This window comes from Phacochoerus africanus, chromosome 3, assembly GCF_016906955.1.
Source record: "Phacochoerus africanus isolate WHEZ1 chromosome 3, ROS_Pafr_v1, whole genome shotgun sequence".
NCBI classification, from domain to species: domain Eukaryota; kingdom Metazoa; phylum Chordata; class Mammalia; order Artiodactyla; family Suidae; genus Phacochoerus; species Phacochoerus africanus.
Window position 1 is genome coordinate 200,099,170 of NC_062546.1, and position 14,456 is coordinate 200,113,625.

The window sequence follows — 14,456 nt, forward strand, 5'->3', positions numbered from 1 at the left end:
ACTGCCCTTTCAAAGGGGCGAGTCCAGAGGGCACCCTGCTTACACTGCTTGCTCCTTAAACAACTTGGGGCAGGGGGTGGAATTCATCGGCGAGGCTGATACGAGGTACCAATCCACTTGACCACTGTGACTCTTCTTACAAACGAGTCCACTGGCATCATGGTTTCATCAGTGCTCGGTCCCTGAAGAGGCAGGGTCTCTGAGCCTGCAGGGCCGAGGGTCAGATTCTTTGATGAATTCACAGCATGGCCCAGCTGTGGCTGCCAGCCAGCTTCTCCAGCGCATGGCACTCTCCACGTAGCAGGGAAGGCCGGCTGCAGACAGACTCCGAGCTTCCTCTGGGCATTTTCACGGGGAGGCCATTGGCCCCCAAGCCTCTGATCTGACTGCCTCCCCATAGTTGATGGTTAGGACATTTGTGGCTTCAGCCCTTCACCTTGACCACTTCGGACTGTGCTACAGACTGAATTGTGTCCCTCCCAACTCGGACGTGGGAGTCCTATAGCCCCCAGTGTGAAGGCAACGGAGACAGGGCCTTTGGGAGGTACTGGGTCTAGATGAGGTCATGAGGGTGGGGCCCCATGATATAGGATTAGCGCCCTGAAGGGAAGGACACCCTAGAGCTTGTGAGCCCCCCCTCCACCGAGGGAGGACACAGGGGTGTCGGCAGTCTGTAAGTTGGGAGAAGCTCTGCCAGCACCCTGATCTAGGACTTCCAGCCTCCAGAACACTGAGAAATAAATTCTGCTGTTTAAGCCCCCTCCCCCTTGGTTCTAGAGGACTCCGTCACGGCAGCCCGGGCAGACGAGGGCAGACGCCGACACCCTCAGGGCCCATAGCAGGCACAGACTTTAGCCAGACGTGTGGCCTCACCGTCGGACCTCCATCCACAACTGCATCCTATTCTGTAACCGGGCCCCTCCCACAGATCCTGGAACCAGCTGCTTCTGCTTCTGGAGCCGCTTCCTCCCGCACAGCCTCCCAGGCACCCACCGCTGCTCCCCTTCCTCATTTACACCTTTGAATAGTCGCCATTTCCAACTGGTCCTTCTGGCGTATCTTTGAGACCCCTGCTTGGTTCCACCTAACCTTCCTGAGAACACTGCATCCTGGATGCCCAAGGTGGGGCATGGGACCTTTACGGACGGGTCCCCCCACAGCCCACTGACCCAGAGATGATGTCCAAGGTGACATGAGAAACAGGCTTTAAGAAAGGGACAGAGTGAAAGATGCCGTAGAGAGAAAAGATGCAGAACAAGGGATGGGGAGGCCAGCCATCCACCCAGAAACTCCAAGGGCACCGCCTGCAGAGAGTTTCCCAGGGTCCCTCTGTCCATAGTCATAGGCTGCCCATATAACACCCTCTTAGAGTTTGTTTTTCTATCTGTCGCTTTCCCCAGGCCATCAGGGCGTTGGGGTCTGTTCCTGGTTCATCCTTCCATCTCAGATACCAAGTGTCATGTCTAGAATGCAGTGATGGGTCATTAAAATTCTATTTAATACAAAAAAACAATTTCAAGCATCACATCCCAGGGAGACTCTTCCGTTTCTCCCTTTAGCCTCTCTCCACCCCATTCTCCATATGGCCCTTTCATCTAGCCTCTCTGGTCTCCCCTCCTCCTGGGAGGCGCTAGGAGAGGGGCATTCCATTCATCCTCCTTTTTCTCAGCCCTCCTAAAACCAGTGGCCTGAAATTGCCATCCAGGAGTTTCCTTGTGAAGACTTGCTTGGGCTCAACCTCTGTGCTTGAATTTTCCTTAAGTTTCACTTGCAGGAAAGCTACCCTCCACTTGGAATGAATTTCTAAACTTTATGATGCAAAGGCATCACTTTTCAGGTCCCCTGGTGGTTAGGCAACCACAGGCTCCCATCAGCCACTGTCCTCCAGGAAAAATTCTTCTAGAGTATGATTAAAAATCTCTTCCTCAACGAGTCATCGCTTGCTTTTCTTTCCCTGCTCAGAGCAGTTTACTGCGCTCGGAATGTTTGCCGAACGCCCAGGCGGGGGCCGTCTCGCACACAGGAGGGCTGTTATTTACATGCATTTTCACCATGCAGTTGAGAACCGACAGTGTCAGGACAGCGACCTTTCTGTGGTTTCTAGGACACGGTACAGAACACCGTACACCAAAGTCGTCATCCAACCGGATCCAGGCAAGTTCAGCCCTTAGGTCACTGCACACCTCTCCTCTGCCAGTGTCTGCAAAAGCATTCCAAGCGTTGGGCTTGAAATGCTTAAATGTTCCAGGTATACACTTTCAGGGCAGAACAAGTCCACCCGATGCCCACATAGTCTTCAAGATCTTCTGTGATGTAACTGACATGTCATACCAATAAAAAGAAACTGAGGAATTCTCGCTGTGGTGCAGAGTGATCCTGGCATCTTGGGAGCACTGGGACACAGGTTCGATGCCCAGCCCGGCACAGTGGGTTAAGGATCTGGTGTTGCTGCAGCTGTGGCTTAGGTGGCAACAGTGGCTTGGATCTGATCCCTGGCCTGGGAACACCATATGCCTTGGATAGCCAAAAAAAAAAGACAAAAAGAGAAACCCAAGCCTTATCCGTAAAGCAGGGACCAGAGCTGGGGGGTGGGGTGCTAAATTCTTTAGCTGGTTGTCTTAGCTTCCTGCTGCTGTTGGGACAAATTGCCTCAATTACGGTGGCTTCAACAACACGGATCTGTGGCTTTACAGCTCTGCAGGTTAAAGGTCCAACACAGGTCTCGCCGGGCTGGAATCCGGGAGGAGCAGGCTGACGTCCTTGCTGGAGGCCCCAGGGGTGGGGGAGGCTGCTTTCTAGCCTCTTCCAGCTCCTAGAGGCCGCCACTTTCTTTGGTCCCTGGCCCCTTCCTCCACTGTCAAAGCCAGCAAAGCTGCCTCTCTGTGCCTGTCATGACCACCTCACCCTGACTCTCCCATCCCACCTCTGGAAGCACTGCTGGGATTACACTGGGCTTCTGGGATAATCCAGGATCATCTCCCATCTTCAAGTCAGTTGATGAGTAACTCTAATCCCACCCTTTCCTGTGTAATACACCAGAGCCACAGGCTTTGGGGATTACAGCAGGGACATTTTTAGGGGCCATTGTCCTCTCAACCAGCAATGACCTATTTATCACCAGGATGCAGTAGCATCACGGCCCAGCAGAGCTGGAGCAGCGTGGGGGAGCGCTGGTATGGTGCAATGGGGCCGAGGGTATTAGATCCCAGTTCTGGCTTTGCACCTGCCTGTCGCATGACCTTGGACAAGCTGCTGCTCTTCTCTCTGAGTGAGTTTACTTTCCCAAGGTTGTGGTTCAAGAAGTTGATTTTTGGACGTGATCCCCAGGAAGCACTGGGAATGGGGGAAGGGCACCTATCCAGGAGGGAAGGCCAGAGGGGACGAGCTAGGAGCAGGCTGCCACCTTGGGACCTGGGAAAGGCCATGTGGATCATGCCCCTGAGGGCCAGGAGGGCCAGGAAGCCCGTGTTTGACGCAGGTCCCCATACGATGGGCACTAACTCACCCGTGGACATTCAAAACCTCGTCATGGGTTGGGGTGGACCTCGGACATGGAGGGAGGGCAGTCTCAGGGTCACTGGCTGTCCTTGGACATGTGCTGTCCCACTACTGACCCAGTGCTACAACCTGGACGCCATCTGCCGTGTCCTTCCAGCAGGTGCCTCGTCTTCATCCCGTTCGGTTCAACTCCAATCAAGCCCACGACTTTTTACTGGGTGATCTGCTGTCATAGGGTCCCCAGGCCAAGCATGAGGACCTGTTATTGTACACTCTTGTTTGTTTGTTTTGCCTTTTGAGGGCCACACCCTGTGCATATGGAAGTCCCCATGCTGGAGGTCTAATTGGAGCTGTAGCTGCTGGCCTACACCACAGTCACAGTAACACCACATCCTTAATCCACTGAGGGAGGCCAGGGATCGAACCTGCATCCTCATGGATATAAGTCAGATTCGTTTCCACCGAGCCATGATGGGAACTCCCATGAAGGCCTGTTAATCCGTGCCTTTAACAAGCACCCCAGGAGCAAGGAGACCCCTGAGCAGGGAAGTTTTGAAAACACTGAGCCCAGAGCACCCCTACACTGTCACGTTTGAGCTACACGTTTTTTTTTGGCTGTTGTTTAATTGTTATTTTGTGGCTGTACCTGAGGCATGTGGAATTGCCCCGAGCCAGGAATGGAACCCAAACCACAGCAGCGACCACAGCCGCTGCAGGGACAACACTGGATCCTCAACCTGCTCCACCACAGGGGAATTCCTACGCATCTTTTATAAAACTCCTCTTATTCCATCCGGAGAAGCCCAAAGACCACAGACCTCAAGTCAGGTCTGTCACCAGCACGAGCCTGACCCGGGAGTGCATGGACCCAGCTGGAGGGACCAGCGGTGTCCTGCAGGAGACCACGCACCCTGGATGTCTGCACCCTCCAGAAACTCAGGGGTCCCCAGCTCTGCGGGTGGCCCCTCTTATCCCCTGACTTCCGGCCCTCCTGGGGGCAGGTGTGGTTCTGCTTCCACTCCGGCCGCATCACCCACTCTGAGGTTTTGCTCCACCACCAATAAAACTTCACTGGCCAACACTGAAAATCAATGCGTGTTCTGGGCACGTGGAGGACCCAGGGGAGCAGTGCCCGTCTCTGACCTCTGGCAGCTCATGGGGGGACAGGCAGCAAGCTGTGACTTGCTGTCACAGGCACGATTGTTCGTGGAGTGAGATAGGGGCAGCTGCACGCAGGAATTATTGATGCTGCTCGGAAGGGCTGAGACTGGGGCCACCAGGGCCGAAGCTCTTTGGGGGCCTAGCCGCTGGTGGCCATCCGTGATTGTGAACTTCATCTGGGCGTGAAAAGACGGCCTCCTCTTTGCCAAGCCCGAGGTAAGTACAGAGGTTACAGAAACAGAAGAGCCTGTCAGCAAAGGACCCAGACTACCAGGAGAGAAGCAGAAAGAATCTCTGTGAGATGTGGTCAGGGCATCATGGGGGCATGAGCAAGGCTCAGGGTGCCCTGAGGGGGCTGCCCCGAGGGGCTCTGTCCCGGCTCCTCCCGAAGAGGGTTTCCCTTTCAGGAAGAACACTGACCATCCACCCCCCTGGCTTCCCGCAGCCCTGGAGCCGATTCCTGTGCCCAAGTTAGATGCTGAAGAAATCTGTGTTAAATAGGCACTTACCTAATTCAGTTAAAAATGAACGATGCAGAGGGAGTTCCCATTGTGTGGTTCAATGGGTTAAGAATCTGACCAGTATCCAGGAGGATGCAGCTTGACCCCGACCTCGCTCAAGGATTAAGGAGTTGGCATTTGCTACAAGCTGCAGCGTAGGTCGCAGATGTGGCTCGGATCTGGTGTCCCTGTGGCTGTGGTGTAGGCCAGCAGCTGCAGCTCCAACTGGACCCCTAGCCTGGGAACTTCTATATGCTGCGAGTGCGGCCCTAAAAAGAAAAAAAGAAAAAGACATGAACAGTGAGGGAGTTCCCACTGTGGAGCAGTTGGTTAAGAATCCTACTGCAGAGGCTTGGGTCTCTGTGGAGTTGCAGGTTTGATCCCTGGCTCCGTGCAGTGGGTTAAAGGTTTGAAGTTGCTGCCGCCACCAAGGAGTGGCTCAGATTTAATCCCTGGCCTGGGAACTTCCATAGGCCATGGGCACAGCCATCAAACAAACAAACAAAAAGCCCACAGAAGTGTGGGGAGAGAATGTGTATCTTTCCAGGTGAATTTTGATTCTTAGTTTTTAAGTATCTCAGGCTTCTTAGAACATAGATTCTGCAAGTTGTATTCTAAAGGAATCAGCTTTAGATTCGAGCCATTGCTGGTTGCCTGTAAAAAAGGGTGATGAAAGAGAATCATTACAACAGGTTTGTTAGATGATAAATATTTTACGTACTAGGCTTGGCAAGCTGTGGGCAGACGCTTGCCCTAATAAGTATTGATTACATTCTGGTCTGCAATCAGGACACATCACTGATGGCTTAAAGACTGAGGCTCCCGTGCTGCCCAGGAACTGGGCACCAACTGGGGACCAACATTAGAGGGTCTGCTCACTGTGTTTCCCATCTCGAGGTTAAGCAGGGTTGCCATGTAAGTTAGAACAAGAAGTCCTGCGTTGACCAATTTGCCCCAAGGCGGAGAGTCTCTGTGACCACACAGAGCATGGAATTCTGGAGCTGGAAGTTTCCTTGAGCTAATCCAGGCTGGGTTTGTCCTAAGACATGCACCAGTCTCTGATACCCAACTTGCACTCATCCGTTCATGAAAGCTTCCACCCTCTGGTTGTACAGGGCAACAGAGGCTCTGAATTCAGGATTAGACCGTTCAGGCCAGGGGCTTTAGTAGGCCTCCCGGTCCTTCGCAGATGCTCACGGAGTCACTGCTGAGTGCATTTTAGGAGCCCCGCCTGTGAAAATCATTCCATCAGCCCCTCGTAAGGTGTCAATCCAGGAGGCTTCGTGACAAGCAATGAAGTTGTGGGTCCAAGGAAAATATCCCTGCTTCTCGTTCTCCTTTTGGTTTGAGTTTCACAAGAACACGTTTTTGAGGAAGAAACCGGGTGAGAGACCACACAGCTCCACCATCGTCGGAGCCCTTCCAAGCTGCCGCCTTGTGGCTGGGAGGCGCCTCCCGGTGCAGCCGCCGTGACAGGCACAGGGAATCGGATGGACCAGCCAGGTCGCTCCATCTGGGCCAGGTGCCACCTGCCTGTGACCTCCTAGGTTACCGGGGGTCCCAGGCTCTCTGAAGGACAGTGCCACTTCTCCTCGGCCTCTGCACGTGGCCAAGGCTGGAGAGGTAGAGATGCCAATTTCGCGGTAACGGTGGTCGCTACCATGGCCATTTCCCGGTCAGACCTCAGGAAAAGCTTCCCTTACTCAGGAACCCAGTTTCCACGAACAGGAGATTCGTCATTTTGAAAACCGGCTCTTACACGGAGATATCCCAGCCTGCTCGCAGAAAGAACAGAGGTCATTCGCACCTTTCAGGTAAAAATAGCAAGAACAAGGAACACCCTAAGAAAATGCTCCTTGGACGTCTTAGAAGGAATGGTGTGTGCCCAGGAGACCCATGACTGGCCTCGCCTAAGCCCCCACCCCAGCCCTGGGCAAAGGGTCCTTAGAGCAGAAAGAGAGGCTGTGTTCCCACGGGGGTCTGCGCACGCATCCAAACTCGCTGAACCATCAGAAGCCGGGAGGGCCTTGATCTCCTCCAGATACCCCTGGGCAGACACTCAGCTGGCTTGAGGAACGAACACACGAATTGTCATCCTGCTTGGAAGAATGTAAAGGCATTTTGGGTTGGTCGACTTGGGCAGGTTACTGCAGGCCCTCGGTAGCGTCTGGAGACGGTGCTGCCAGGAGACACTGCTGAGCAGGTTTGGGGGATGGTAGTGTTATTATTCCCTGTGGAAATCTGAGCCCAGAGCCAGCTCCCTAATCTGCAGGACCCAGAGCAAATGAAAACGCAAGGCCCTTGTTCAAAAGCATGAAGAATTTCGAGGCAGCGCCCGAGTGGAAGGAACATTAAACCAGCGCGGGACCTGTACTCGTTTCATTTCATGTGGCCGCTGTAACAAATGACCACAGACAAGCAGCTGAAAACAACAGCAATCAATCCTCTCATGGCTCTGGAGGCCAGAACCTGGGTCTGAGATCGGGGCGGGAGCAGCATCGGGTCCCGGCTTCTGGCGTTGGCTGGCCACCCCAGCTTCCCCTGTCTCTCGGAAGCATCCTTCCCACCTCTGCCTCCCTCTTCACGTGGCCTTTCTTTCTGTGTCTCTGCATCTCAAAGTCCCCTCCCTGGGGTCTTCTAAGGACATCAGTCATTGGCTTTGACGCCCACCCTGAGTTAAGGGTCTTTAACTTCATCGCCTCTGCAAAAATCCTCTTTCCATATAAAGTCACATTCGTAGGTCCTGGGGGTTCAGACACGGATCTTTGGGGACACTACTGGATCCACTGTTGGGCCCTTCTAAGCGCGAGGCTTGGGTGGCTGCAGGAGCTGTGTTCCTTTGAAGCAGGCTCTGCCTCAATCCTTAGATCTAAGAGCAGAGAGGGGACTGGGGGGAGGTTTTCAGGCCCTGCCTTCAGTGGAATCAATTTCTTCCCCACAGTCCCAGCCTGAGCCTCCCTGGCAACTGGCTCCTGGTGCCCTGGGCACGGGGTCTCCTGGATCTCAGTGGGTCTGGCCAGCCAGGCAGAGGCTCGCTCTCTTCCAGAGGCTGCTCTTTTCAGAGATCCCCTGCTGGTTTCTTTGTTTTTCACATGCAGGCCCCTCTGTTGATCAACTAAGCTGTCCTGACCCAGGGAGCCCCAGTCTTGAAATGACCCCAAGAATCTGGAAGTGGCCTCTCTCCCACCCAGACCTCCTTTGCTCTAATTCCCTCTGCCTCCCCAGCCCAGATCTGGCCACTGGGACCTAACCTGACACCATGACTGGCCTCGCCTAAGTCCCCACCCCAAGCCCTGGGGTATGCCTGCCCGCCCTACCCACATCCCAGGGAAGCGGTGTAAGGCTTGCCCCAGACTCAGCACCACGCTCCTTCCCACAGATTCTGGTGTTTCCCCCGACAGCACCCCCACTGCCAGCCAGTGCACGTGGCTACACACCACAGGCACCCCTGCAAGTCAGCTGTCACCCCAGTGGACTCTCATTGGGATGCAATGGTCTCAACATGCCACGTGATGCTGTTCAAATAATTCCAAGCCAGTGGGCAGATAGCCACTGCCCAAAGCCCCCTGTTCCCTCTGCTGGCCTGCCGCCCCCAGACCTCCTCAGGAGCCAGCAAGTACCTGCTAACTTCTGTCCCAGCAGAGGCTCCAGGACCTTGCCCCTCTGCTCTGATTGGTCAATGCATGTAGTGGGCAGAGTAATGGCCCCCAAACGTGGTCATGTCCCAACCCCCGGAACCTCCATGGCAACATATTATCCTGGAGATGAGACTGCACTATGGGGTGGGCAATTTAGTCACAGACAAGGTCAGAGTTAGAGGAGAGGTGATGATGGAAGCCAAGTGATTTCAGGCAGGAGCCACGAACCAAGGCATGAGCGTGGGCTCTAGAAGCGGGAAAGGGCGTAAGACAGTCCCCACAGAGGTCCAACACAGACGGCCAGCTTCTGGAGCCTCCGGAAGGAATACAGTCCTGCCAACACCTTGATTTTAGCCCAGCAAGACCCATTTAGAGACATCGCAACCATTAGATGATAAATTTGTGCCATTTGAAGACAGTAAGTTTGTGGCAGTGAGTCTTAGCCGTCTAGGAAATTAACGCAATGCCCACAGCATAACAGTTGTTCAGTGTTGTTTGTTTTTTTTGTTTGTTTGCTTGTTTGTTTTGACTTTTTAGGGCCACACCCACGCATATGGAAGTTCCCAGGCTAGGGGTTGAATCAGAGCTGCATCTACCAGCCTATACCACAGCCACAACAATGCGGGATCCAAGCTGTGTCTGTGACCTACACCACAGCTCACAGCAACACCTGCTCCTTAACCCACTGAGTGGGGCCAGGGATCCTCATGGATACTAGTCGGGTTCATTTCCTCTGAGCCATGGCAGGCACTCCATTGTTCAATATTTTAAACATTGCCCCCGCGCATATCCATTCGTTTCCAAGCAGTCTTTCCCATGAGCAAGTCCAGCCTGTGTTTGAAAGCGAATGGTCAGCATTGGCCAAAGCAGCAGCACTACACTAGGGTAAGATCCAGGACGTGGAATCAAAGAGGCCCGGGTTCCAAGCCCTGGGGCCTCATCTGACCCAGGTGACGGTGATGCCTACCTGTGCTGTGTACGCCTCCAGTACCTCCCTCACGTCTCACACTAGTGGCCCCACCTTCCCTGGCTGGACATATGTCCAAGGTGGGCCACCCTACTGGCCACCGGGTCGGCCCTGGAACTGAGCCCCCCATGCAAGTAGCCCCATTAAGGTCTTTCTCCAGAATTTTCTCTTGATGGGCAATTAGAGAAGCCTCAGGGTGGAAACCAAAGGGGCCTCTGTGCTGTATGGAGAACTCCCCACTGGGAAAGAGAAGAAAGTCATGTGCAGAGGGAGGAGAGATGGGGTGTGTGCTGATGGTGACCCACCCTTGTTTTCCGGTCCCCAGGCCCCCGGGATGCCCTAGTTTCTGGGCTTCTCCCTCCAATTCTCTGAGCAACCCCACACACTTCCTGCCATTCCCATTTGAACTTGACCTACTTTGTTTCTTGTTAAGAGAGAGCACCCTGACGAATATCCCACCTCCCAGGGCTGCTGCGAAGATGAAACAAACTCAGAGTACAAAGTGTGGTTCCTGACATAATAAGGCCTCCATCAACAGTGGCTGTTATTACTCCATCGGACATCCCTGCACCCTGAGCTTAAGGGAGGGGTGACCTCACCAGACTTCAGAGGTATCTTGGTGTCCGTTCCTCTTCTCTTTGCCTCCAGGGGGCAGGGCTTTGGAACTTGCTGGCATCCCCGCTGCCCTGGTGGCCACCCCAGAGCCAACCGCAAGCCATTGGCAAAAACTTCCTGCTCACAGGACCATTTCCGCCCCCCCCCCCCGCCCGCCACCGGCCCCCCATCTTCCCTCAAAGCGCACCCATGGCTGTTTCCAGCCACGTGGTCCAGCCACTGGGGTAGCAGCAGGTGCTTCCATGACCAGTCACGGGGTCCTAAGTCGCCTCCAGCAGCTCCCCTCTGCAGAGCACCCACCGTGGTGAGACAGAATGAGAAAAATCTTGACCAGCACAGCAGGAGGCTCAGACGGTCAGAAATCCAGAGCTGCACGGACGCAGGTATTTACCGACTAGGACGATGACCTTGGAGGGTCTGTGCCCAACGTTCACGTATTAGAAGAGAGGTAATTTCAGTCACAGTTCCAATCTCCGTGAGGAGCAGAGAGCCAGCATCCTGAGGTATAGACAGCATGGATCCCACTCGCCTCCTGCACTTGGGGGTTTAGCTACTTTGTGCTAAGCTTCTTGACAAAGGGCTCCGGTGAGCACACATTTGACAGCCCCGAAGGTCAGGGCAGCCTGCCTTGTTTCCCTCCATTCTCAGTCTTTCCTTCAAATATTGGTATTTGGGCTCCTGTAAACACAGACCAGACTAACAAGACTAAGAGTGTGTCTGCCGTCTCAGCAGTGTACCGGGCAGAGCACAAGACAGGTGATGGAGTTCCCGTTGTGGTTCAGTGGGTTAAGGACCCGAAATTGTCTCTGTGAAGATGCAGGTTCAATCCTTGCCCTCGCTTAGTGGGTTAAGATCCAGCATTGCCGTGAACTGCAGTGTAGGCCATAGATGAGTCTCGGTCGGATCCAGCGTTGCTGTCACTGTGGCGTAGGCGGGCAGCTGCAGCTCTGATTTGACCCCTAGCCTGGAAACTTCCATATGCCAGAGGTGTGGCCTTAAAAAGGAAAAGCAAAAAAAGAACACACAGGCTATGCCCTGCCAGAGACGTATAGGGGGGTGACTGCACAGAGTCAGTGCAACGTGGATGGGAGATGCATGCACAGCACGCGAGCTCAGGTGCTTGGAGGTCAGTCCGTATTTCACCCACCCCTTCGGGGCTGGGCTTCTTCTCACGGCTTGCCGCACCAGACTGAATGCTGACCCACTAAAAGATGGTCCACCCAGAAGCTCTCACAGTGCTATTGTTTGGAAAACGGGTCTTTCAGATGTACTTAAGGGTCTAGAGATGGGATCGCCCTGATTAGGGTGGACCCTCAATGCCACGACAAGTGTCCTTATAAGGGAAGAGTAGGGACACCCAGCAGAGAAGGAGGCAGAGATTGGAGCCATGCGTCTCCACGTCCAGGAACGCAAGGTGGCCGCAGCCTCTGGAAGCTGGGAGACATGAAAGAGTTTCTCCCTCAGACCCTTCGGAAGGAACCAACCCCGACAGCACCTCAATTCCAGACGTCTGGCTTCCAGAACTGGAGAGAATAAGGTCCCATCATTTTAAACCACCTAGACTGTGGCCATTGGTTACAGTAGCCCTGGGAGCCCAAGACGCCTCGAGAGACAGGTCACTGCCTCCTGGCACCCAGCGCACCCTTTCATCTTCATCTCTTTTTGCAGCTGGAGTATAATTATATGCCTCTGCCAGGGACATTTAAACTTCAAATAAACCTGATGCTCACCTGACGCTGACCTTTGAGAGACACTGCCCTTGATTCCAAAAGATTGGGAGGACCTGGGACTGGTGCCTGGTGATAAAGAGTCAGAAAGAGAAGGGGACTGAACAAGACCCCTGAGCACAAAGTCCTACAATCCAGAGGGAATTCTGCACTTGCGGGCACACTGTCACCTACTTTCAGCTGTCACGAGCCAGCTGCTTGTCATGCACTGTGGGTTCTTGTGATGGTGGGGGGCGGAGGGGAGTACTGAGCTCACAAGAGCCGTCTTTGGAAAATCGGTAAATCAACTATGAAATCTCAGGGGCCTGACACAACAGAGGTTTCCATCTAGCTCACATCAGCTTCGACGCTGGCAGAGCCGCACCATTCTCCAGGAGAGGTGACTCTGCTCTCTGAGCTGTTCCCATCTTTCGCCTCCGTCATCTTGGAATCATCACTTTCTGCAGAAGTGAAAAGGACCGCCTCTGGGAACTGCCCCATTTCCCCTCCAGTTGCCTTGGGGAGCGTCAGTGGCAGGACCTCATCTCAATCCAAGCACAGGAGTGTGCAGGGAGCACAGAGGCTCCACCCCCGGTGGGATGCGAGGAAGCAGGAGGGGTCACGCAGAAGGGAGCAGACGTAAGTGTCAGCCTCTCCTGTGACGTCGCATTCCCCCGCCGCTATGCAGGTATCCACAGGCAGCTCAATTACCTTAAAATTCTGTGAATTATACGGATCCTCTTGGACACCAGGAAGCTCATGGCTACTGAGAGCTGCCCTAGAAATGTGGTAGATTGAACTTCAGTCTCACGAGCGCCCAGGGCCACACTAGCAACCAGCTGGTATCGCTGTGAGCCTCCCAGCACCATATGCTGGCAGAGCCCACGGTGGTATTCACGTCGTGGGGCAGCTCTGGGTCCTCTCCTGGCGTGAACACACAGCTACCATCGGTGCTGGATCCAGCAGCTGTTAGTGCAAGAGCATCACAACCTGTCTCCTATGATACAGACACTGTGGCTCCGTTCCTTGCTGTTCAGAGTGTGGTCCACAGACCAGCAGCCTCAGTATCAACAGGGAGCTTGTTGAAATGCAGAGCTTTTGCAGATTTTGCATTTTAGCAGGTGCCTTTCAGTTGGAGAAGCAGCAGTCAATAGGCTTTGTTCATTCCAGAGCTGATGGAGAACCGTGGATTCCTAACTTGAAGGGTATTGTTCATAACCTTTAAAGTATACCAGGCAGACGAGGGTTAATGTGACTTTCAGAGGATGGAAATACTTTACATCTGTAGGAGCACAAGTGAGAAAGACCAACGGGAGTCAGAATCCTCCTTACAGCCTCTTGTGTCCTTGACTGAATTGTAATTGTAACGTGAGACCCTTGGAGGGAGAGGAGAGCCCGAGAAATACAGATCCCTCTGTGGGTATTTAAACGCCTTCATTTGGCCAAGAGCCTGAAATTAGGATAAGGGCGCTGAGTTTATCGTAAGGCTGGATTCCAGGTGGCAAACAGCTACCCGGAAATGCGGTTCTGGAATCAATATACAGTCCCGGGGGCGTGAACACCTAAGATCTGAAACGTCGAAGGAGAAACATTAGAAATCACTGGTCAGTAGCATCAAGCTGGCTCTTTTCTCCCAGATGCGTTTGACCCTTGAGTTTTACCAAAGGAAACCTCAAATGTGATTTAGCATCCCAGGTGGTAATGAAAGTGGAAAACGGAAGCTGAAGCATAGCCCTTGTTAACAGCTTAGTTAAATATGCTTGGGTATCGCTTTCCTGGACTGTCCAAACTTAGCAGAGTAAGAAAAGCACTCTGGGAGTTCCCCGGTGGTTCAGTGGGTTAAGGATCTGGGGTCGTCCCTGCTGTGGCCGAGGTCACTGGCCTGGGAACTTCCACATGCCACAGGCTCAGCCAAAACTAAATAAAATTTAAAAAATAAAATAAAATGAAGCCGCTTGCTTTGTGCAAAAATGTAAATGGATACAATTTATCATGTTGTCAAGTTGAACAGAAATAAGTGTGCTGTAATAAGGATCCTTGAACGTAACTCCAGCCACCTGCAGGTAAGTGTCAGATGAAGATGTGACTCTCTCCCCTTTGACAATGGAAGTTGGCCACGAGCCAAGGAGCTCGGGCAGCCTCTAGAAGCTGAAAGAGGCAAGGAAAAGATTCTCCCCTCGAGGATCCAGAAGGAACGCCGGCCTGCTGACACCTTGACATTGGGACCTCTTCTACAATTGTAAGATAATTTTGTTTCAAGCCACTAAGTGGTGATGATTTGTGACAGTGGCAACCGGAAATGAATACATGGGAGAAGACAGATGATACATAAGTAATTGAGGACTATATGGTCTAGCAGTGGAAATAAGTG